The sequence below is a fragment of the Lathyrus oleraceus genome, chromosome 4 (assembly GCF_024323335.1).
Source record: "Lathyrus oleraceus cultivar Zhongwan6 chromosome 4, CAAS_Psat_ZW6_1.0, whole genome shotgun sequence".
Taxonomy (NCBI): Eukaryota; Viridiplantae; Streptophyta; class Magnoliopsida; order Fabales; family Fabaceae; genus Lathyrus; species Lathyrus oleraceus.
This window is the reverse complement of record NC_066582.1, coordinates 49,315,209-49,342,223: the sequence shown is the minus strand read 5'-3', so window position 1 is coordinate 49,342,223 and position 27,015 is coordinate 49,315,209. Positions and strand designations below refer to the sequence as shown.

At 38.0% G+C, this 27,015-nt stretch overlaps 1 pseudogene; it reads right to left on the bottom strand.

Annotated features, from left to right (window-relative positions):
* Window positions 1-685: 685 nt before the first annotated feature.
* On the bottom strand, window positions 686-26,535 carry LOC127135960 (zingipain-2-like; annotated as a pseudogene).
* Between the last annotated feature and the right edge of the window lie 480 nt (window positions 26,536-27,015).

Sequence of the window (27,015 nt, the reverse complement as noted above, 5' to 3'; positions counted from 1 at the left end):
CATCAGCTTCTGTTAATGGACGTTGACATGAGAGATCAAAAGTGTGGACGATAAATATTAGGAGGACGATTTTTTAAAGAAATTTCTTGAGGGACTAAAAATTAAAATAATCCATATTTAGAGGGATTAAATACATATTGAACCCAACATAAATTATTTTTAAAATTTATTAAATAATTAATGTATTTTAACTTAATATAAACTAAAAACATTACTTATTGAATTATAAAAAAAAAGGTAAAATTTACTCTTATAATAAATAATAAAGAATAGGAGATTATAAAATTGAAGGAAATTTATAATTTTGAAAAATAAGTAAGAACATATGTCTTTTTCAAAATATATAGTTTTTAGGAAAGGCTAAGTGTGATGATTAAAGCATTAGAGAAGAACAATTTTTATTATTATATTGTAAGCGAGGTAACATATCGTTCAAATATTTGGTATTGTCAATTGGTAATAATCCTATAGCACTTTAATTTAGAATATCGTAGTTGATAAGATTCTCAAAAGACTTTGTTATGTGTCATATCCGCTTTTTCAATTTATTTCTAATATGTAATAATGTTTAATTTTATTTTATTCATGTAATTAGGAAGAGTTTCAATACAATATAATTAAGCACTAAGAAGTCAACCAAGTGTTTTAGGGAAAGGAAACTAACAACATAATAATAGGAAACTTATTATAACGACACAACAAGAACTAATATGGTAAAAAACAGTTTAAAATTACCAACTATTAGGTAATAAGCATACATAGCAATGCCACATTGACCTCCAGTTTCATCATTTTCTCCGAGTACCCTCATGTAACCATTCTCACCCTAGTTTTCACCCCAAGATTTCTTAACCATCCAATACTTCATCCCTTCTTCACTTATTCCATAACCAACTATTGTAACTGTATGGTTCAAATCGGTTCCACACAATCCTGAATAAACCCCATGCATGTATTTCTTAAATTCATCACCTATAGAGATTGCAGTTGATACTGGCTGTTGCGCCACAACTTGTAGTAGTTGTTGTTCATCATTGGGAGTTACGGTTGCATAACTATTTATTTGAGCTCCGACTTGTACTTGACCATTTAGTTGGCAAGTTTGATCAACTCCTTTATAAGGATAATCAGTTTCTCGAAGAATTCCTTGATCGTTTACTATAGATTCAAAGGCAGAGTCAATAGAACCACCTTTACACCCGTGGCTTTGCTTATCACAATCAACCAGTTGTTGCTCTGACAATGAAATCAAATCACCTATTTTGATTTTAACAATACCTTCTACAGCTGTCACAGCTGTAAAAGCCCAACAACATTCTACAATAGATTGATTTAATTATTAATAATAATAATAATATAATAATAATAATAATATTAATAATAATAATAATAAACTAGAAGAGAAGAAATTGTTGCTTTAAAGAATTTGGGGCATTAAAGCAAATTTTATATGTTAAGGAATGATAGATGAATTACGAGATGCATGCAATTCGAAAAATAGTGGATCATTTAAGTTGTTTTTCAAGAATTTTTTAATTTTTTAGATAATTATCTTTAAATCAATTTAAACGGTTGTATATGTTTATTCATATGCATACCACCACGATTGGAATATATAATCATGGTGAAATGCTAATATTATGTGCGCTTTAATTAAACTATAGATGTTGGGTTTCAAACTCATGGCTTTTATGAATTTAACCACAAACCCAATATTAATTAGACCACTATAGTTTTAGCTAACTAAATAATGACCATAATACATGTTGATAGTGATGACGATGAATCAGAGTTAGTCAACAAATTGTTTACTTTCTAAATAAACTAGAAGAGAATGAATTGTTGCTTTGAAGAACTTGCCCTCTATTTTTAACTCTAACCAATTTTTTGTTTCACATTCATTTGCATCATCTTCATAGCATAACATTTTTTTTCTGTCTTAATATTAGCCGGAATAATTTCTCGGAATTTACAAACAGACTGGTCAAATTAACTTTTTAACTGTGCCTAAAATTAGTTAACGAAAAAATATCAAGTTTAAGTTTGCAAATGTCGGTAACATTAATCTGCGGTTCACGTGGTTTAATTTGACATGCTAAAAATATTTTTACGACTATTTTTGTTCATATGTTGATCAGTCTGAGCAGTTAAACGGTCATAATTTTTATTTCAAAATCCAACCAAACGCTGTATTTTTCCGAGTCATTTATTTCGCGTTGATTATTTTGACGTGTTCATTTTATTTTTTCGAGCATTTTGGTGCCCGACTTTTTTTTTTTTGAGTCTATTTATTTTTATATTGGGTCTAGAATAAATAAATAGGTTAATTAGTTTTTATTTTAATTTTAACTATTTTAATTATTTAACTTTATTCAGTTTTTAATTTAATATTGGGTTTCAAAATAAACTTAGGCCCATTATCATTAACCTAATTTGTTCCTATATATATTTACTAGCATGACTGATAGAGAGAGGCAAAAAGACAGAACAAAAAAGAGAAACTGAGAGTGGCTGATCTATACTATCGTACACACATTTTGGTAATAGTTTATATATGATATATACTTTATCTATTTTGTTGATATATTTGTTACTGTGTTTCAAATAGCTGTTCATATATGTAACTAGTGTGTTAATATATATATATATATATATATATATATATATATATATATATATATATATATATATATATATATATATATATATATATATATATCTATATATATATATATATATATATATTTCTATTTTATGTTATAATTTGATTATGTTTTCGGATCGGATCGTGTCAATACGCCGTTTTCACATATACGTGTATGAGGCGTGACATTTGTGTTATCCGATCCAGTTGCGAAGATCGCAATTTTGCGCTAGCAACGCCGTTGTTTTTTTTCAATTCATATTTTTTTTATATATACATATATTTAGATCTGCACTTTTTTTTTCATAACTAACTACCCTGATTTTTCCTAAACCCTGACAATTTCGCCACAAACTCTAAATTTCAAACCTAAAACTTTAACCGTGTTATTTCCTCTCAACCATAAACCTTTTCTTAAACCTTAACAAACCTTATTATTACTTCCTATTTTCGCTCATATTTATGTTATTCGTACACTGTAACTGCTTCGCCCTTGTAATATTTTAAGTTTTAACTTGTAATATTTTCAGTTTTACTTTTCGCCATCTTTATTATGTAACTGCACCGAAGCGTTGTAATAATTAGGGTTTTATTTTCTGCCATTGATTTTCTGCCATTTATTTTTCTGCCATTTAAATTCCTGCCATTGATCCTATATTAACTGCGTGGTTTAGTAATGTAGGGCGTGAAAACCTACTAAATTAATTATTTAATATTTTTCTATAACCTTTATATTTTTTGTAAATAAATAATAAATACTAACTATTTTAATAAATTTTTTTATTACTTACTTATAATAATAAATCCTTATATATTTTGTAAATAAAATCTAATTGACCATTTTTCTAATTGAATAATAATAATAAACCTATTAATCTAATAATTTGATATTTTCTATAATCTTTATTTATTTTGTAAATAACTAACTTAATATTTTTCATATAACTCTTTTATTTTATAATTTGTACATTAATGTATTTTAAATTCTTTTATTATTACTAATTTATTTTAAACTCATATTTTTCTAATAACTTCTAAAAAATCTAACTTGTTTAACCTAAAATAATTTCTTTTAAAATTCTAACCTATTTATTATCACTTTATTATTATTGTTATTTTATTATTGCTTTATTACCATTGTTTATTTATTATTTTATTATTATTTGCTTTTATCTATTCTATTTTTGCTTCATTATTTTCCTTATTTTAATTCTGTTTTATTTATAATATTAGGAACAAATGTATAGGTTGTAAATTTATTCTTTCTCGCCTGATTATTATGTATCTGTCCCATAGCCATGTAATAGTTTAGGAATTTATTTTTCTTGCTTTTATTTTTTATTGCGTGGTTAGTAATTTAGGGAGTGCAAAAAACTAACTGTAAATAATTGAACTTAGAAAATTAAATTCAAGACAAATATCTGAAAAATAACACTCACACACGTAAGTCGATCTTTGATCGCCATCTGTACTTCCTAGGGTATTCCTCTTGGTTGCCTTCTTTAAATGGTCAAGTCCCTCGAAAATAGGGGTGTCTTAAGCAAAGTCCCTTCAAACAGAAAAATCATCAAGTCCCTATAAACTTAAAAGATCAAGTCCCTACGAGGTTGCCTACGATATAATGATCTTGTCCCTTCGGTAAATATGATGATAGTCCCTACGAGTTGCTAAAGACACCCCTTATGTTGCCTTCATTGACCATACGATGACCCTACGCCCGTCCCTTAAACACATCCAAGGTAATGACTACCTATTCCTTAATAATAGGGACAGTCTTACCATTGAAAGAATATACGAGAACACGAAAGACTTAATCTAGGGTAGGTATCTCATAGTTACTTGCTCACACTTTTCAAAATTACTTTTACACCTCACAATTTCTAAATTAGGCTTTGTATACACCCAAACGAGGGTCATTACTAAGTACTTACAGAAATTTTTCTAATCACACAGTACACTCTTGCAAACAAACAAAGTGAGCTAAGTAACTAAGAGCCCATGGATAACCATGGATATAAAGGGTGCTAATACCTTCCCTTTGTATAACCTACCCCCCGAACTCAAAATCTTTTTAAGGTCTTTCCTGTTCTTTTATGTCCTTTCCTTTTGGATAAAATAAAAGTCGGTGGCGACTCTTGCTATCCGCAACATTTAACTAAAGTCAGTTCTCCCACCGTGTTAAAGAACTGGCGACTCTGCTGGGGATTTAATAAAAGAGGGGTACCCTTAGGAATTAGATCACTTTAAAATTGTTTGCCTTGTTTGCTTTATACTTATCTGTTGGGTGCTCTTATGTGTGAAAGACCCTAACCCGGATCTAGTGTACCTTAGGTAAATGGCAATAGACCAAGGAAACTGTACGGCGTATATCGATATGGTTGATCTGGTGGCCATAGTTAGTGTGACTTCTTGGTTGGTGCTTATGTTCCTTAAGCAAGTTGAGGATAATATGAGGCTGCCATATGTTGTTAATACACTAACTGACTTTTAGAACCCTAGTCATCCCATCTTGGCCTTTAGAAAGTAGTGAGATAACCGGCTTTGGTGAATACTGAAGTTGGTTGATACTCGATACTACACTCATTGAGATCCTAAACTTGGAGGGTTTTGGTTGGCAAGTAAGTTGCCTACTGAACAACCACCCTTGTGAAGGATCAATGATTTTGAGATCCCTTAGAACCTGGTTACTTTTGTAGGACAGGATGAATCAACTAAACTTCAGGGGAGGGTACTTACCTTTAAACCTCATGCAAGCCTTCAAACCTAGGGCTATTGTGTGACTTGTTTGTGTGTGCCACATGTTTGTGATTGAGCATAACATCATAGCATCATCATGCATCATAAGCATATCATTTTCACTAACCATTTCAAGGACCAAAGGATTTATCTTTGTTCTTTGTTGCATGTCATGGCTTCTTTTCGTAGGAATACTATCCGGATCAACTTTGTAGGAATACCTCCTAAGCTTAAGGAATTGGTCTCTCAAGTTTCTGAAAACTCCCAGTTCATCAAGAGGCATGGTCACCTACTGGATCTAGTCACTTCAAGGTTCAATGAAGACATGATGAGTGTCCTGTTTCAGTTCATTGACCCTAAACATCATTGCTTCACATTTCCCGACTATCAGCTGGTTCCTACAATGGAAGAGTTCTCCAAGCTTCTGGGTATACCTATTCTTGATCAGAAACCCTTCACAGGCTTGGAAAAAGAGCCTAAACCTGAAGTCATTGATGCCGCCTTACATTTAAAGAAATCAGACATTGTCCTAGAAACAAGGAGTGGAGTTAAGGGTATTCTTGCTAAGGTATTGATGAAGAAAGCTCAAGTATTCCTGAAGGCTATGAGTTATGATGCTTTTGAGGAGATCTTAGCCCTATTGATTTATGGCTTAGTACTGTTCCCCAATCCAGACCAGTTCATAGACGTACACGCCATCAACATATTTCTGACTCGCAATCCAGTGCCTACATTACTTGGAGACATCTTACACTCTCTTCATACCCATACTACGAAGGCACGAGGAACTCTGATGTGTTGCATACCTCTATTATCTAGGTGGTTTATTTCTCACCTTCCTCGATCAGTGATGAAGAATGAACAAGGGTTCAGGTGGTCCAAGAGGATTATGTCACTTTCTCATTCAGATATTCATTGGTGCTCTAGATCTATGGAGAATGTTACCATCATTGACCGTTGTGGGGAGTTCCCTAATGTGCCACTCCTTGGCATAAGAGGGGGCATTACCTACAACCCTTCTTTAGCTCTACGTCAGTTTGGTTACGCTCGGACTGATGGTCCTCATGATATGCTTATTCAGGGTATTGTGTTCGACTACGACAACGATCTTCAAGGTTACCGTCAAAGGATCATACGAGCATGGGGTAAAGTGAACAAGGTTGACAGCAAGACTCTGGAACCCAAGTACACTATTCCTATGGAACCATATCTCAGATGGGTACGATCTCGTGCTCAGACTCTTATGATGCCATATCCTGCTATCCTGCCAGTTACCATGGAGCCTGTTGCTGAAGGAGATACTTCTTACATCATTCTTCATCCAGACATGCCCACTGACATGGAAGAGTTACAGAGGTCCTGGATCCAGTTGAAGGAGCAAAGAGATACTTTTGAGACTCATTATAAGGCAAGTCAGGAAAGAATCCTAGAGCTAACAAAACAACTTCACGAGGAGCGGAATCTCAACTCATACCTCAACACAAAGAGGAAACGTCCATGGGAGACTTAAAACCCCATTTTTTGTATTCATTTCATTTTTATTGTAAGCCCAAGGGGCAAACAAGTTTATTACTAATAAAAGTTTACTTTTTTGTGGGATAAATATAGGGAATAATGAACTCGGATTGACTTAATTAATCATATTTGGGACTGACCTTTTATTAATTGGGACATTTTGGTTACACTAATAATGGGTTAATTGCTCTAGTAGAGTAATTATCTAAATGTGGTATCACTCAAGATATTTTTCTACTACTCCTACCCACTTTCTATCCACACGAATATTTCAACTCTTGTTGTCCACATGTTCTCACCTAGTGGCCTCTTACCAATCACATGTAGTAATACATGTTCTATGTCTCATTTCCACATATCAGTAGAAGCACTTGCAGAGGAAATGGAAAAGTTAGAGAGTGAAGGAAGATAAGCTTGAGAAGAGTATGAGCAAGAAGAACTGTGAAGAACGGGCTCATCATCTTAATTACATCTCCTCATCCTCAATAACTTCTCCTCTTCCATTCCTAAGGTGGGTTCAAGGTATAACTTTAGATTTAGAAGTTAGGTTTTGATGAACCATGAATTTGATAGTATGATAGATGATATTATAATAAGTTTCTCCATGAAACATGTGAACCTCCACTGATGATGCTTCTATTTGTGTTCTTGTATTTGTTGGATTCTGGTGATATAATGATGTGGTTGTGGCTTTGAAAGTGTTGTTGATATGTTTTCATGATTATGAGAAGAGATTGGTTGCTAGAAATGAAACAATATTATGCAGGTTGAAAACTATGTGGTTGTGTAGAAGAAATTTTGATTTGTGCAGGAACCAATCGATTGGTTCTGGAGTCTTTTCCAGACCAATCGATTAAATGGAGTTTCTGAGTTATGGAAAGTGAACAATGTTCGGGACCAATCGATTGTATTATCTTTCTGTATTGAAGAAAATGAATCTTTTACAGGACCAATCGATTGATATTGGACTCCAATCGATTGCATGAACTTACTGACTTGAAAATTGGAAATTCTTATAGCTGTCAATCGATTGACACACAACATCAATCGATTGATCCTCTGCATTCTTTGAAAAACAGATATGTGAGATAGACCAATCGATTGGGCCTCCCTAACCAATCGATTGGCTCATGCTTAAACCTTCAAATCTCATTTCTTTGATGTTCCTAAATGTATTGCATCAACTATTAATCACTTGTCATGTTATACTTATATTGAATCAATGTTAAATGTGACAATTACATAACGAATCAAGTGAGTTAACCTAGGGATCATTTTTAGGCTATAAGTTAGACATGTAACTTAGATAACAGTAGAAAGCAACATTTATTCATACGATACCTATGTGAAGGTCGTAAATGAATGGGTGATATATTTGAGAGTGAGACGCTTTGTATGGAACATGCATTGTTATTGATTGTATATTGGTGAATGAAATCACCAGTGATTGATGAATCTAGTTATGTTTAATGGAATTGATCATGTATTCATAATGTTTTACCCTTGATGGTGTACATCCCTATTTGAGATGCTTAGATGAGTAAGCTGTGGGATGTGACTCCAATGATTCGTGCCTCAATTGGGTTTGAGCCCCAACCATGGCGGACATGGGGGATAGGTGGACACCAAAGTGGGTTAGAGGCTCATACAGTGAAAGATACCCAAAGTGGGTTAGAGTCCCATACGGGTGACGGTCGCTTGGATTGAGTTTGGAACTCATAGAGGACCCGATATCCACCGCGAATGTCGAATCATACGACAATGCATGAACTGAGCTTGTCGTAGACGTAGGTCCGCTCAGGGATTGATGTTTTGTGAATCTGAATAGCTACTTATTTGAGTTGTGAGAACTCAAGAGCATGTTGCCATACATTACGAGACTTTTCCCCATCACTTAAGTCTTTTTTCCTTGTTGACTTAAGTTGCATATTGATTAGAAAACCATGTAGAGCCGAGTGGGCCATAAGAAAGAAAACCCACTGGGATTTTTATCTCACCCCATGTTGTTGATTATTTTTCAGGTAGTTCCGAGCAGGCGACGGGTAAGGACAAGACAGAGTGATGTCTTGCTTACCTGATGTTTTTTATGGCTTCTCCGCTGTGTAGATACTTTTGAGATCATTCTACAATGATCTAGTTCCTAGTTTTATTCAGGGCACCTTTGTGTATATTTAGTGTCATGTAGTGTTTTCTTTTGGGCATGTAATATGTACACTATTTCTGCTAGGCGCTTATGTATTTCAGTACTAGTATTACGCTATGTATAATATGTATTCTAGACATATATTATATGTGGGTGTTACAATTAGTATCAGAGAAGGTCGTATCCTCGACCTAGCCATGAGATATTATAAGTATTCTTTTTTGCCTCATATGTGGGTTGTCATCATTGTCCTTGATGTTATATTCATAGTATTGAGCCTGATCAACTTAATTCTATTTGTATGACCTTCAGGATCATGGCTGACAGATGCAGAGGTCGTGGTAGACCCATAACTCAAAATTCAGATTCAGAACCACCAAGTGGTAGTAAAGGTTTTCACTGGCCTCAGTTTCTGCAACAGATGCAGCAACAACAGAACCAATTCATGCATCAGATGATGCAATAGTTGAATAGTGGTCTTCATCCTCAAGGGGTTCCACAAGAAGTTGCATGTGGTAGTTTCCGAGATTTCTTTCGCATGAATCCTTTTGAGTTCCATGATGGATTAAATCCTGTGAAGGCTCATGAGTGGGTAACCAGCATGGAGAGGATTTTTCAGATAGTGCATTGTAGTGAAGAGAATAAAGTTGTGTTTTCTTCTCACATGATGAGGGGTCCTGTTGTGAGGTGGTGGGAAAGCGCTTTGAATCTTATGACCAATCAAGGAGTACCTAGGGATTGGGAGCATTTTAATACTACTTTTCTAGATAAGTATTTTCCTAGCTCTTTGAGGACTCAGAAAGAATTTGAGTTTCAGCAGCTTAGACAGGGTAATATGTCAGTAGCTATGTATGCTGAAAAGTTTGAAGATATGGTTGCTTATTCTAGACAGGCCATGTACACACCAGATGAGAAGTGGAAGATCGATCAATTCCTTTTTGGTTTAAGAGGTGAAATTTCTCATAGTGTTTCTCAAAGAGAATTCACTACTTATGTTGAATTGCTAAGGCAATGCTATGTGGCTGAGAACAGTTTAAAGAAAGTTCAAGAAGAAAGGGATCAGTATAGGATTGGACAGGAGGACCAGGGAAGGCCAGGTAACCATTTTAGGCCTAGACCTCAATTTTTAAAAGGAAAACAAGTGCAGCATGTGTCGCATTACGCGAAAAACCGGCGGGAAAACAAGAACAACAGAGCCGCCACCGTGCGTTATTTATCCCAAAAGAGGGAAAGGAAACGCTCAGAGTAAACCTGGAAAAGACATGGTCTCGCGACCAAAGAGAATGGGATCGGGAGTCGGTTATGCGAAGGGAAGGTATTAGCACCCCTACGCATCCGTCGTACTCGACGGGATCCACGCACTAAAGGAAGGAAAATGGTTGCTAAAACACTGCTCAAACACACACACACTGGCTGAAAGAGACACGAGAAAACAGACAAGACTGAAACTGACTCGGCAGGATATCGCATCCTGGGCCTACTTAGTCTATCAGGCATAGACATCAGAGTCGAAGTAGTTCGGACTGGGGAAACTGTAACACCCGAATATTGTTAGATTAAATTAAATATTATTTTTATATGATTATTTGAAGGTGAAATGAATTATTAAATAATATTGGGAATTACTATTATTATTATTATTATAGATGTTATTTATTTTAGTAATAATTAAATAAATAAAATAAATGGAATATGAAGAGTGGAAGGGTAAAAGTGGAATTTGATAAGAGAGGCCAAAGGGAGAACTCAGGGTGTTTTTCACGTATTTTTGCCTCAGAGTCAGAAAAAGGGAGAAGCGCGGAAGAGAAAGAGAAGGAAGAGGAAGAGGCCAAAGATTGCTCAGAACTTCCTTCAATCCAAAGAGGTAAGGGGTCTGAACCTTATTAAACGATAATATGCTGAAAATGGGGAAATATTGGATGAACAAAATTGGGATTTTAATCGAAGGAATTCGTAGAAATTATATGCAATGATGTTAGGATTTGTGAAATCGAATAGGGGACTATTCGTATTAGATGATATGAGTGATTTTGTGTAAAATTTGGACTGTGGAAGGATGAATTTGGATAGATCTCGTAGCAGAGAAAGCCATTGCAGATCTGGAAATCTGGTTCCTGGTCATACGCGTATGGCACTAGGCAATACGCGTATGAGATGGCTGGTACGCGTATGGCGCTAGGCAATACGCGTATGGATGAGGAAGAGGATGTTTTGAACATGGTTTGGTCTCTGTTGGTACGCGTATGGGAATGTGATACGCGTAGCATACGCGTATGGGCATGGGCAATACGCGTATGGATTTGGGCAGGCGTGGGCAATACGCGTATGGGCATAGGCAATACGCGTATGGGCAGACTTGTGGTTTTCCTGGGCTGTTGTTGTGCAGTTGTTGGTTGTTTAGGCTGAGCGAGGTAACTTAGCTGATGCATGATATACGAGGGATCATTTCCCGTTGTTTGAGTAGTAGGGATATTAATAGAGTATACTAAAATTGTGTTGATTATGTGGCATGATGTGATATGCTTTTGCGATAAAATGTATTAATGATGATGATAACATGACTATATGATGCTGTTGTTGCTATGTTGATTATGATGCATGTGTGGTGTGCATGCATTCATGAAAGGCCGATGCCTAGTGATGAACGGACTGAGTTCTAATGATGTTGTTGACTCCGGGCTTGTGGAGAGGCTTGGTTCCTTGCGGGGAACTCGGATTCTATGGTGATGAATCTGGGAGTGGTGATCCTGTAGTTGGTCACAAAATGGGTATACCGAGTCGTGTTGAGTCATGCATGGGTGTGTGCATTGCATTTGATATGTTGTTTTGTTGATGTTCATGAGTATGTTGATTATGATGATTATGATGAGCTGTGTTGGCATATGTGAAATATATTTATGTTTATATTTCTGTCGTTATATTATCATTTAATAATGTAATTCTCACCCCTTCTGCATGTGTTTATGTTCATCTATGATGAGCAATGTGCAGATAAAGAGGAGTACCTATTGTTGAGGTTTGAAGAATAAGTGTAGAGTTATTCTACAGAGTCGAGTCAAATGCTCTGGTCATGTGACACCGGGGTTATGGGATTCGATAGATAATTGGTTATTATTTACGTTGTTTATGATGACTAATATGTTGAGATGTTTTGTTGAGATAATGTTGAAACATTATTATGAATTGTTATATGATGAATGATAATACTTGTGTTGTTGTCCGCTGCGAAGTTTTAATAAAACAAATAAAATGTTTTATGTTGCGATGCGATAAGTGTTATGTTGTAAGAAATGTAAACTCTTCTACGTGTTGTACTCTGATAATTTATTTAAATATGTCGTTTGGGTAGAAGGGTGTTACATTAGTGGTATCAGAGCATTGTCAGTCCAGTCGAGTTATAATGTGATGTTTTCCCTGCTGGTCGATTAGTGTAAATGACACTGTCGATATTTAACGGTTGTGGTGGTGTTGTGCAGAGTATGGCTGGAGAAAATGACCGTGCGATTGCTGAGGCTCTGGCTGCTATAGCGCAGGCTATGCAGGCGCAGCAGAATCCGCCGGTCGACGAGTTTAAGAATTTGGGAAGGTTTCTGAAGAATAACCCTCCTACATTCAAAGGGCGCTATGATCCAGATGGTGCTCAGATTTGGCTGAAGGAAATTGAGAAGATTTTCCGGGTGATGACGTGTACTGAAGCACAGAAGGTGCAGTTTGGTACGCATATGTTATCTGAAGAGGCTGAAAACTGGTGGGATAACACTCGCCAGAGAATTGAAGTAACAGGTACTGAGATGACTTGGGAAAGATTCAAGACGGTCTTTCTGGAGAAATATTTTCCTGCTGATGTGCGATGTAAGAAGGAGATGGAATTCCTAGAACTGAAGCAGGGTAACATGTCTGTTGCTGATTACGCTTCGAAGTTTGAGGAGCTGGTGCAGTATTGCCCTCATTATAATGGTGCTGATGCTGAGGAATCCAAGTGTGTCAAGTTTGAGAACGGGTTGCGTCCCGAGATCAAATAAGGCATTGGTTACCAGGAGATTCGTAGGTTTCCTACACTGGTTAATAAGTGCAGGATATTTGATGAAGATAGCAAGGCTAGAACTGCTCATTACAAGAGTCTTAGTGAGAAGAAGAATAAGGATCGTGGTAGTCCTTATGCATCTCCGAATGGTAAAGGTAAGCAGAAAGTGGTAGATGAGAAGAAGCCAAGTGGGGGAGGATCTTCCATAGCTGGTAAATGTTTCAAGTGTGGCGAGCCAGGCCACCGTGCTGATAGCTGTACCAAGAAAGTGCTGAGATGTTTCCGATGCGGTCAGGCTGGTCATAGAGTTACTGAATGTAAGGATGCTGGTCCGACATGTTTTAATTGCGGAGAGAAAGGCCATATCAGTTCGCAGTGCTCGAAACCGAAGAAGGCGGCTACTGCAGCTCATACTACTGGTAGGGTGTTTGCTCTGAGTGGGGCTGAAGCTCCTAAAGAAGACAATCTGATTAAAGGTACTTGCTTGATTAATAATGTTGAATTGCTTGCTATTGTTGACACTGGTGCTACTCATTCTTTCATTTCGTATGAGTGTGCGACCAGGATTGGTGTGATTATGTCGTCCCTAGGCGGAAGTATGGTGATAGATACTCCTGCTAATGGTTCTGTGAAGACTTCTGTGGTCTGTCGAGGTTGTCAATTGACGATCTTTGAGAGAGAGTTCGTGGTTGATTTGGTGTGCTTACCCTTGCACCAAATTGATATTATTCTGGGAATGAATTGGCTAGAATTCTATGGCGTGTTTATCGACTGCTATAGGAAGACGGTGCGGTTTTCTGAAGTTGGTGAGAATGATGAGGCAAGATTTCTATCTGCTAGGCAGGTGGGGGATTTTGTGAAAGATGAAGCTCAGATATTCGCTTTATTTGCGTCTCTGCAAGCGGATAAGAAAGTGGTGAGTGTAGATTTGCCTGTTGTCTGTGAATTTCAGGATGTGTTTCCGGAAGATGTAAGTGATTTACCTCCAGAACGTGAAGTCGAATTTGCCATTGACTTAGTACCAGGTACGAGTCCAGTGTCGATGTCTCCTTATAGAATGTCGGCAACTGAATTAGTTGAATTGAAGAAGCAACTTGAAGAATTGCTTGAGAAGAAGTTTGTGCGTCCAAGTGTTTCTCCTTGGGGTGCACCAGTATTGTTAGTGAAGAAGAAGGAAGGTACGATGAGGTTGTGTGTCGATTATCGGCAGTTGAATAAGGTGACTATCAAGAATCGGTATCCATTGCCGAGGATTGATGATTTGATGGACCAGTTGGTTGGAGCTCATGTTTTCAGTAAGATTGATTTGCGGTCGGGTTATCATCAGATCCGAGTGAAGTCAGATGATATTGCGAAGACTGCTTTTCGTACGAGGTATGGTCATTATGAATACACTGTGATGCCATTCGGTGTATCTAATGCTCCAGGTGTGTTTATGGAATATATGAATCGTATATTTCATCCGTACCTTGATAATTTTGTTGTGGTGTTCATAGATGATATATTGATATATTCTAAGACGGAAGAAGAGCATGCAGGACATCTGAGAATTGTTTTGCAGGTGTTGAGAGAAAAGGAATTATATGCAAAGTTATCTAAATGTGAGTTCTGGTTGAAGGAAGTGAGTTTCCTGGGCCATGTGATTTCGAGTGGTGGGATTTCTGTTGATCCTGCCAAAGTTGATGCCGTATTACAGTGGGAGACTCCGAAGTCTGCTACTGAGATACGCAGTTTTCTGGGGTTAGCTGGTTATTATCGCAGATTTATTGAAGGCTTCTCTAAGTTGGCATTGCCGTTGACGCAGTTGACTAAGAAGGGTCAAGTATATGTGTGGGATGCAGCTTGTGAAGCGAGTTTTGTTGAGTTGAAGAGGCGGTTGACCAGTGCTCCAGTGTTGATCTTGCCTAATCCTGGTGAGTCCTTCGTTGTTTATTGTGATGCTTCCTTGATGGGTCTTGGTGGTGTTTTGATGCAGAATGGTAAAGTTGTAGCTTATGCTTCTAGACAGTTGAGAGTTCATGAGAGGAATTATCCTACGCATGATCTAGAACTTGCAGCTGTTGTATTTGTGTTGAAAATGTGGAGGCATTATCTGTATGGTTCCAGATTCGAAGTGTTCAGTGATCACAAGAGTCTGAAGTATCTGTTTGATCAGAAAGAGTTAAATATGAGGCAGAGAAGGTGGTTAGAATTACTGAAGGATTTTGACTTTGAATTGAGTTATCATCCCGGTAAGGCTAATGTAGTTGCAGATGCGCTGAGTAGGAAGTCTCTACATATGTCTATGATGATGGTTCGGGAACTTGAGTTAATTGAACAGTTCCGTGATATGAGTTTGGGTTGTGAAGTTTTCGCTGATAGTGTAAAGTTGGGTATGCTGAAGTTGACTAGTGGAATTCTGGAAGATATTCGGAATGGTCAGCAAGTTGATGTCGCTCTAGTTGATCATATTACTATGGTTAACCAGGGTAATGGTGGTAATTTTGAGATCGACGAGAATGGCATCCTGCGATTTAAAGGTAGAGTTTGTGTTCCTGAGGTGTCTGAATTGAAAAAGAGTATTCTTGAAGAGGGCCATAGGAGTGGATTGAGTATCCATCCAGGTGCAACTAAAATGTATCAAGATTTGAAGAAGTTGTTTTGGTGGGCTGGGATGAAAAGAGATGTTGCTAAGTTTGTGTATGCCTGTTTGACTTGTCAGAAGTCAAAGATTGAACATCAGAAACCGGCAGGTATGATGCAACCTTTGAAGATTCCTGAATGGAAGTGGGATAGCATTTCCATGGATTTTGTGACAGGATTGCCGAGGACGGTGAAAGGTAATGATTCTATTTGGGTGATTGTGGATCGATTGACTAAGTCGGCGCATTTCTTGCCGATGAAGATTAATCACTCTTTAGAGAAGTTGGCAGAGTTGTATATTGAGGAGATAGTGAGGCTGCATGGTATTCCATCCAGTATTGTGTCTGATAGAGATCCCAGATTTACTTCTAGATTTTGGGAAAGTTTGCAGAAAGCGTTGGGGACTAAGTTGAGGTTGAGTTCAGCTTATCATCCTCAGACTGATGGTCAGACTGAAAGAACTATCCAATCCTTGGAGGATTTGTTGAGAACTTGTGTGTTGGAGCAGAGTGGTTCTTGGGATAGTTATTTGCCGTTGGTGGAGTTTACTTATAATAATAGTTTTCATGCTAGTATCGGTATGGCTCCATATGAAGCATTGTATGGTAGGAGGTGTAGAACTCCATTGTGTTGGTATGAATCAGGTGAGAGTGTTGTACTCGGACCTGAGATTGTGCAGCAGACGACTGAAAAGGTTAAGATGATTCAGGAGAAGATGAGAATTGCTCAGAGTCGTCAGAAGAGTTATCATGATAAGAGGAGAAAGGCACTTGAGTTCCAAGAGGGAGATCATGTGTTCTTGAGAGTTACTCCGGCGACAGGTGTGGGTAGAGCTTTAAAGTCTAAAAAGCTTACTCCGAGGTTTGTGGGTCCGTATCAGATTTTGAAGAGGGTTGGGGAAGTGGCGTATCGGATAGCTTTACCGCCGTCGCTTTCTAACCTGCATGATGTGTTTCATGTATCTCAGTTGAGAAAATATATTGCGGATCCTTCGCATGTTGTTCAGTTGGATGATATCCAGGTGAGGGATAATTTAACCGTTGAGGTGTTGCCAATTCGGATAGATGACCGAGAAGAGAAGACCCTGAGAGGTAAGAAGATTGCTCTAGTGAAAGTTGTTTGGGGAGGTCCAGCTGGTGAGAGCTTGACTTGGGAACGTGAAGATCAGATGAAGGAGTCGTATCCGGCTCTATTTGCTTGAGGTATGTTTTCGAGGACGAAAACTTCTAAAGTGGGGGAGAGTTGTAACACCCGAATATTGTTAGATTAAATTAAATATTATTTTTATATGATTATTTGAAGGTGAAATGAATTATTAAATAATATTGGGAATTACTATTATTATTATTATTATAGATGTTATTTATTTTAGTAATAATTAAATAAATAAAATAAATGGAATATGAAGAGTGGAAGGGTAAAAGTGGAATTTGATAAGAGAGGCCAAAGGGAGAACTCAGGGTGTTTTTCACGTATTTTTGCCTCAGAGTCAGAAAAAGGGAGAAGCGCGGAAGAGAAAGAGAAGGAAGAGGAAGAGGCCAAAGATTGCTCAGAACTTCCTTCAATCCAAAGAGGTAAGGGGTTTGAACCTTATTAAACGATAATATGCTGAAAATGGGGAAATATTGGATGAACAAAATTGGGATTTTAATCGAAGGAATTCGTAGAAATTATATGCAATGATGTTAGGATTTGTGAAATCGAATAGGGGACTATTTGTATTAGATGATATGAGTGATTTTGTGTAAAATTTGGACTGTGGAAGGATGAATTTGGATAGATCTCGTAGCAGAGAAAGCCATTGCAGATCTGGAAATCTGGTTCCTGGTCATACGCGTATGGCACTAGGCAATACGCGTATGAGATGGCTGGTACGCGTATGGCGCTAGGCAATACGCGTATGGATGAGGAAGAGGATGTTTTGAACGTGGTTTGGTCTCTGTTGGTACGCGTATGGGAATGTGATACGCGTAGCATACGCGTATGGGCATGGGCAATACGCGTATGGATTTGGGCAGGCGTGGGCAATACGCGTATGGGCATAGGCAATACGCGTATGGGCAGACTTGTGGTTTTCCTGGGCTGTTGTTGTGCAGTTGTTGGTTGTTTAGGCTGAGCGAGGTAACTTAGCTGATGCATGATATACGAGGGATCATTTCCCGTTGTTTGAGTAGTAGGGATATTAATAGAGTATACTAAAATTGTGTTGATTATGTGGCATGATGTGATATGCTTTTGCGATAAAATGTATTAATGATGATGATAACATGACTATATGATGCTGTTGTTGCTATGTTGATTATGATGCATGTGTGGTGTGCATGCATTCATGAAAGGCCGATGCCTAGTGATGAACGGACTGAGTTCCAATGATGTTGTTGACTCCGGGCTTGTGGAGAGGCTTGGTTCCTTGCGGGGAACTCGGATTCTATGGTGATGAATCTGGGAGTGGTGATCCTGTAGTTGGTCACAAAATGGGTATACCGAGTCGTGTTGAGTCATGCATGGGTGTGTGCATTGCATTTGATATGTTGTTTTGTTGATGTTCATGAGTATGTTGATTATGATGATTATGATGAGCTGTGTTGGCATATGTGAAATATATTTATGTTTATATTTCTGTCGTTATATTATCATTTAATAATGTAATTCTCACCCCTTCTGCATGTGTTTATGTTCATCTATGATGAGCAATGTGCAGATAAAGAGGAGTACCTATTGTTGAGGTTTGAAGAATAAGTGTAGAGTTATTCTACAGAGTCGAGTCAAATGCTCTGGTCATGTGACACCGGGGTTATGGGATTCGATAGATAATTGGTTATTATTTACGTTGTTTATGATGACTAATATGTTGAGATGTTTTGTTGAGATAATGTTGAAACATTATTATGAATTGTTATATGATGAATGATAATACTTGTGTTGTTGTCCGCTGCGAAGTTTTAATAAAACAAATAAAATGTTTTATGTTGCGATGCGATAAGTGTTATGTTGTAAGAAATGTAAACTCTTCTACGTGTTGTACTCTGATAATTTATTTAAATATGTCGTTTGGGTAGAAGGGTGTTACAGAAACGACACATGCTCGCTAGGGTATCGCACCCTATGCATACGTATCTTCTCGGACGAGAGGAGAATCAGAGCACTCGTAGCTCGGCTGACACGCACACAAACAAACACTGGCAAAGGCAAACGTGGAGCCTGAATGCCAATCACTGGACTTACATCAGCATCCGAACCAACAAACCCACACTGGAACCCAAATGCCACTCGATGGACTTACATCAGCTTCCAAGCACACAACAAGACAAAACAAAGACACAGGCGCCCGGAGAGATCAGCTCATCTCCTGCCTACGTACCTCATCTGGTATGAGGATCAGGGCGACGTAGTTCCCCTACAGAGGGATACAGGACTAGCCTAACCAGATAACAGAGGGAGACACAACACTAGGGAGACTACGACTCGAGCCTAGATGTTGTCATGCAAAATCATCCCTAAGTTAAGGTTTCTAGCTAACTTGCACAGGAAGCAAGCCTATCCTAAACATGACTTGCACAGGAAGCAAGCCACACCTAACCTAACTTGCATAGGAAGCAAGCTAAAGCAAACCTAACTTGCACAGGAAGCAAGCTAAAGCAAACACACAAGCACAAGTAGCACACACTATATGCAAGCAATGGGCTCAAACAAGGTCAGGTTTTAGTCGAGGGGTCATATCAACCTCAACAAACAAACCACTGGAACTGGGTAGTGTTAGCTCTTAACCTTGCCATTGAGGGGCTAAGGTGAAGCAGATGAAAGGTGAGTGAAGATGAGACTTCACAGCTCTTATCCCTGGCCTAGGAGAGCTTAAGACAGGAATGTGTGGGTTCAGAAGGTGGGAACCCTTCTACACATTTGACACTGACTCAACTGCACAACTGTACAAGATCTTGGGTTGGTATCTGCAATGCATCAACACAGTGGTGTGAGCAAAGCAGATGACACACAGAATAGCAGGGGATGGATTGCACGTCCCTTGTGTCTGCCAATGCCTCTTCACTTAGGAGGTCTTTAAATATGTACAAGGACAAATGTAAACAGTCACAAACATTGCCTCTTAAGGAGGACTTCAGACAGGTGCCTGGCCAAGTAACCGGCCAGGTCTTCCAGACTACATGGAGTAAGGAAATATACCTCAATGCAAATTGCTACTCAAGCAAAGCAAAGCAAAGTTCACAAGGAACTAAAAGCAACTAAAGATACCTGAAACCAGTCAGACAACATTAGTACACAAGTCAAAGTTAAATCAAAATGAAACAAAAGTCAACAGTCAACACAAGCAGATAAATATGCAATGCACAAAGCTCAAGGCATGTGAGCCAAGCAACCTACAAAACAAAATAGGTTAGTCATGATAAACAAGCAAACTCAATCAATTTGAATTGGTCTCATTGGGTAATTGTTGCTTAACCTGAAAACATGAACTCAAATGTGAGTAACAGGACCACTAGGACAAGCCTAGGGTCAAAAGGGGATGAGAAAGTCAAAACGGCAAATGGTAAGTGTCCAAAATCAAATTCAAACAATCAAGAAACAAACCCAATTGGTTTCACATTCATATCAATCATCATCATCATTTCATGAACAAATGAAGTCAAAGCATGGCATATGGAAGCTCATAGAAGTCAACAGCAAGACTCAACTAAAAACCAATCATAAACAAATCCAAAAATCATCAAATAAATCATGGTCAAACATAATCCACAGCATGGTAAGTGTCATTAGGAGTAACCAGAGAATCAAATTCAATTGCCCCATCGTCGATCATATCCTGAATTTTATTCTTCAGCGGCCAACAATCGTTTGTATCGTGCCCAGGGCTGTCGGAGTGGTACGCACACCTGGCGTTGGGATTATAACGAGGAGAAGTAGTGTTGGGCTTCATAGGAGGATCTCTGAGGGTAATTAAATTGGCCTTTAGCATACCCTGCAGTGCCTGTGCTAAAGTCATATTGATCTTGGTAAACTGCCTTCTCGGCCTGTCTTGTCTGTGTTGGAAGTTTTGAGATGGTGGTGCTGCAATCGTAACTGCTCCAACATCGTGGTCACGGTTTTTCCTGTCACGACCCTTTTGACCGTACACAGCATTGGATTCATTCTTTCCCTGATAGGACTTTTTGGTGCTTGCAGAGGTAGCTGCCTGTATCTTTCCACTTCGAATGCCGCTTTCAACCCGTTCACCGGTCAAGATAAGTTCAGTGAAACCTGATGAAGAACTTCCCAATAGATGGCTGTAGAACGGGCCAGTCAGTGTGCTCATGAACATGTCCACTAACTCTCGATCAGTCATAGGAGGTTTGACTCTGCCAGCCAAATCTCTCCATTTTTGAGCATATTCTTTAAAGCTTTCTTTAGATCCCATAGTCATATTCTGCAGCTGTAGCCGGGTAGGTGCTAATTCAGAATTATACTGGTAGTGCTCGTAGAAGGCCGTCGCTAAATCAGTCCAGGTGCGGATGTCAGAGCTCTCGAGCTGATAATACCATTCCAACTGAGTGCCAGACAGACTTTCTTGGAAGAAATGGATCCATAGTTTCTTATCAGTGGTATGCGGCTGAATCTTTCTCACATAAGCCCTTAAATGCATCTGAGGACAGGATGCACCATCGTACTTAGTGAAAGTGGGGATTTTGAATTTGCGTGGAATGGTCACATCGGAGACCAGACCCAAACTTTCGAAATCCAGACCAGGCGCCTTCTGACCCTCCATGGCTAGCATGCGTTCTTCCAGCAATCTGTACTTATCGTCTCTTGGAGAGTACTGTTCATTTTCATAGTTCTCATCGTCATCCTCAGGGTTGGAGAAATCAGCATTCTCTTCCTCTGAGTCATTCTCCGCCCCCTCTTCTGGACCATTCGGGATTCTAAATTTGATTCCCGTAGCCTGTCCTTTACGCCTTCTTCCCGGGTTAATGAAACTCACAGCTTTCTTGTCTTTCTTCTTTTCGACCAAAAGAGCCTTCAGTTCCTCCTGCCCCTTGGATAAGCTTAGCATCATCTCCTTGAATTGAGCGTTCTGAGTCTGGAGATCTTTGACAGTTTGTTCGAGATCCATTTTTCTGTGTGGAGGAAAACCGTGAGAACATTGATCCCTTTAGAGTACCTGTTATGCAATGTTATGTTATGCTATGCAATGTATGAAATTTTTTAAAGGACTTTTGGAATTTAACTTTACGTAAACCAATAAAAAAGGAAACCTTTTTTTTTTTTTTTTTTTTTACAAAATGGAGCAAAGTTAAATCCCTAAGTCCTCGAAATGGTTAGTACAATGCCATGATGTTATGATGTCATGATGTTATGATGTCATGATGTTATAATGTTAAGTAAACAACAAGCACAAGCAAGTCATACAACCATCATTCCTAGGTTTTAAGGCTTGCATGAGTTCCATAGGTAAGTACCCTCCCCACTGAAGTTTGGTTGGTTCAACCTATCCTAGAATAGTAACCGGGTTCTAGAAGGATCTCAAATCATCGACCTTTCTTTAAGTCCACTTCAGTGCAACACCAAGTGGTTGACCGAAGCTTCCCTAAAGTCCAATCTCAAAGAGTGTAGTATCGAGTATCAACCAACCTCAGTCGGAACCGAAGTCAGTTATCTCACTACTTTCTAATGGCCAGGATGAGTCAATTAGGGTTCTAAAGGTCTGGTTAATGCTTTGATGACACCACGCGGAAGCCAAATTTTTCCTCAAGTGAACATGAGGAACATCAGGACAACCAAAGTGTCACATTAACCGTAGCCATCATTTTAACCATTCCAGTATACGCCGGATAGTCGCGATGATCTATTGCTACTTACCTAAGGTACACTAGATCCGGGTGTAGGATCTTTCACTCAAGCATAGGATACCCAAGCAATCCCTTAAAAGTAAATCAGACAATTTTAATAAGTGATCTTGTTTTTAAGGTAACCTCTCTTTATTGTCCCCAGCAGAGTCGCCAGTTCTGTCATACGGTGAACTGACTTGGGGTATTTTGCTTTTTATCGCAATGTCGCGGATAGCAAGAGTCGCCACCGACTTTTCTTTTATCCAATAAGGAAAGGTGGAAAAGAACAGGAAAGACCTCAATAGGGTTTGAAAGAGTCGCCACCGACTTTTCAATTAGCACCCTTTGTATCCATGGTTATCCATGGGCTCTTAATTGCTGGATCACTTATCTTTTTATCTGAAAAAGTGTCGGTGGATTGCTTAAAAAATGTTTGAAAGAGAGTTTGACTTTGTAATGATTCTCGTATGAATGTATACAAAGTATTTATCTCGTTTAATTTTGAAAGCGGTTTAGAAAAGGGTTTGAAAAGAGAATTTAACTTTGTAATGATTCTTGTATGAATGTATACAAAGTGGTTATCTCGTTTAGTTTTGCAATTGTTTAGAAAAATATAACTCGGTAATGATTCTTGTATGAATGTATACCAAGTGGTGATTTTTTAAAAGATGTTTTGAAAGGTGTGGGGTGTGAAAAATATTTTAGGTGGTGATCCAGTAATTGAGAGTTATACCTTCCTAAGGTCTTTATGAACGTTTCCTATCCTTATGAGGGTAAAACTGTCCTTACTATTGAGAAGTAAGTAGTTTTATCCTTTGGATGTAAAAGGGTCATCGTAGGGTCATCGATAGGTCATTGAAGGCAACAGTTGTAAGGATACCTTAGCATTCGAAGGGACGATCATCATTTAACCGTAGGCTACACCGAAGGGTCATCGAGGGACAAAATCGTATTTTCGAAGGCAACATCCGAGGGACCATGATTTATTTTATGATGATTTAATCGAAGGGTCTTTGCTAAGTGTATCCCTACATTCGCGGGACATGACCGTTATACCGTAATACCGTAGTACCGTAGGGCAACAAAGAGAGGTCCAAGATCACTTATTTAAGGTCATATTTTAAAGTCAATGAAGTAATTAAGTCCATACTAAAATCAATACATTAAAATTAATACATTAAAATTAATTATTAAAATTAACACATTAAAATTAATTAAGCAATTTAGGGTGAGCCTCCACAAGGGTATCCCACAAGTAAAGTGGAAGACCTAACGGCGGTCTTTTTTCTGGGACATATGAACCTTCGCAAAATTCAACAAACGGGTTAGCATATCAAATCAGGGTGCAATCGAGGATTACACCGCAAAAGAAGATACAACAGCATGAATGTCAGGAAAAACAGTGCATAATTAACATAGAATAGATCAGGTTACGCATAGAACATAACAAGTATCAATGGCTGTCCCGTTCGCCTCTGCCTCGCCTAGCGAAGGCCTAGCGAACACTCGCTACATGCTCGCTTAGCGATGTGCTAGCGAGCGGCTGCGGGTTTTGAATTTCAGAACAGTATGACTTCAACCTGCGGCATGGCTTATGGCATTCAACACATAATTACATGGTTCAGCATTCACAATATTCAGGCACACTTAAATTCACATGCAAAACCTCAAATATGTTTATGAATTCAATTATAATATCACATGCAAGTTAAGAACATAAAGCGGTATCACATGCAAATTAAGAAAATAAAGCGATAATAGTAATGCAAACCTGTTTGCAACCGAATTGTAACCTTGAGTTGGCCGATCGGATCGAATTGAGCGGAAGTGACCTTGCTGCCGCCGGCTTTTCCTTCAGGGCTTCCTTTAGGGTTTTCCGTCCGTGAGCGCTAGGGTTTGCTTGCTAGAGTTCTCCTCTCTCCTTTTTTCGTTTCCCCTTCATTACTGAAGTGCTGGTATTTATAATGCTCTTTTTCATGACCTAATGGGCTCAGAACGAAGCCCGAAATTTTTTGTTGTCTGTCAGCCTCGCTAGGCGAGCTGGTAGCGAACGTTTGCTTCGCTAGGCGAGCGTGTAGCGAACGTTCGCTAGGCGAGCGTGTAGCGAACGTAACGTTCGCTAGGCGAGCGTGTAGCGAACAGGCCAGTTTGGGCCATTTTCTGGATTGGGCCATTCGTGAGCTGGGCCTTTGTCCCTTTAAGAAAGAGAGAGAGAGAGAGAGAGAGAGAGAGAGAGAGAGAGAGAGAGAGAGAGAGAGAGAGAGAGAGAGAGAGAGAGAGAGAGAGAGAGAGAGAGAGAGAGAGAGAGAGAGAGAGAGAGAGAGAGAGAGAGAGAGAGAGAGAGAGAGAGAGAGAGAGAGAGAGAGAGAGAGAGAGAGGTTTTTCCATAAAAGAAAGATGAATATTGATGATTATTACCGTTGCATTCTTACTCTGTTGTTGAAGAGAAGTTTAATTGTTTCCATGTGTATGTACTCTGCATTACATCCTCATACCAAAAACATTAAAGAACACAAATTCAAAAACATTAAAGAATAATTTAATTTTATACATTGAGTTATTTATTGATTTGCTTGAAAAAAACGGTTAAATAAAGTCACGTCACACTGTAATTTTCTCAATTCAAACAAAATTTAATGTGTAAATATTACATATTATAAATAAAATTTAATATGTATCTGAATAAATATCATATTTTTTATCATATAAATAATTTATATTAAAATCAAACTTATAAAAAAAGACGTTATTAATATTTTCACGTGTAAGCGTAATAAAAAAAGCGGACAAACGGGCACGGAGTGCCTGTTTGAACGCTAGTAATAATAATAATAATAATAATAATAATAATAATAATAATAATAATAATAATAATAATAATAATAATAATAATGAAGAAGAAGAAGAAGAAATTAATTATATATATAGTTACCACAAGTATCTTGATCCTTAACATTTGTGACTACTCTTTGCTGTCTCTAGTCAAAGTTGGTTGGAACATCATCATCATTTGAGTTGAAGAGTATTGGAACTGACTCCATTTTGGAGGAAGAAACTTGACTTGGTATTTTGAGTCCAGTGTATGAAGCAATAAACTCTTCGCTAGTCCCCATACTCCAGCTTGGCTTGTCTTTCATTGTCTATCATAAACTCAACTTCCTAGAATACCAGACTCACTACTCAACAAATGTATGTTACTCCGCATCCATCTCAAGACAAGGAATCCATTACACACACTTGTGACCATAATGTCGTTATCACATACTTTTCTTAATACAAAGGTTTAACTTTTTCCTCTACATTCCCTCCTCAATAATGTGAATGATTATAAATTACACATCCCTATCTTAGCCTCAATGAAATCCTCATGACTCCATAGTGTTCTTATCTGAAGTGCATTCCACTATAGTAGTTGTAATGCAAGGTTTACATTGCTCCCAAACTCTATAACTACTTCTTTTCTAAGGTAATTCTATCAACTCCAATTACATAACCATTCTACTAGAATTCTTTAAATCCAATTTACTTGCTCTTTTCCTAAATCAGATCTCCTTCAACCAAAACCCACTAGAGCTTCTGTTACTATATAATGTGTGATCTCTCCTTGACACAATATCTTATAATTGATCCTTAGATAACTCAACATTCCATAATGGTCTCTTACTAACACTGAATCCCTATCAAACTATCTTGAACCTAATATCCCTATTTAAGTCTGAATATACTTGATTTATCTTCTACACTTCATTTGGTGCATAAATGTTTCACTTGGAATGGGCATTCATGTCCTCGAGTCTCTTCTTAGACTTCACCACTACCTTAGACTCTTACAAAGGTGTCAAACGTCCTTATCTCTCAAGCTCTCAACCACTTAGAAGGTACCATTCTGAACATACTCCCTGAAATACTCTCGTTCTTCCAAGATATTCTAGTGACCTTAGAAATTGAAACACCAATGCACTATCTCACTTCTAGACCTTATGACATATGTACAACATAACCATCCTTTCTCCTTCACTACATGGAATTACTTACAATACTTATATGGAATTACTTACAATACTTATTCCATATCAGTGGGTCAAACTTATTCTACTAGCAGATTCACATATTTCTCAAAACTCTGAAAATTCATCCATCAGAAATTCCCAGTTCACGACTCCTTTAGCACTACAGGATTTCTTGAACAATAAACCTCTCTTCAATTACACATTACCAAAGTTACAACTTCTACTAAGGCTTCAACTGAATTAACCAGTTCTCCTCACTATCAAACTCTTGACTTGAGTCCACCCTTGAAATACAAGCTCTACACCACCTTCGGAGTCCTCATGGTCGCTAAACCCATGATTCTACCTACCACGCACATAACATTAGGTTGATCAGGGCCAATACTACTTACAGTGATATTAAGAATCATGTTGGCTAAACACACATATGACGCAGGAATAGATTTACTTATGATGTTTCAAGGCTAGGTCAAGAATCGACCTGCTCTGATATCAACTGTAATAGC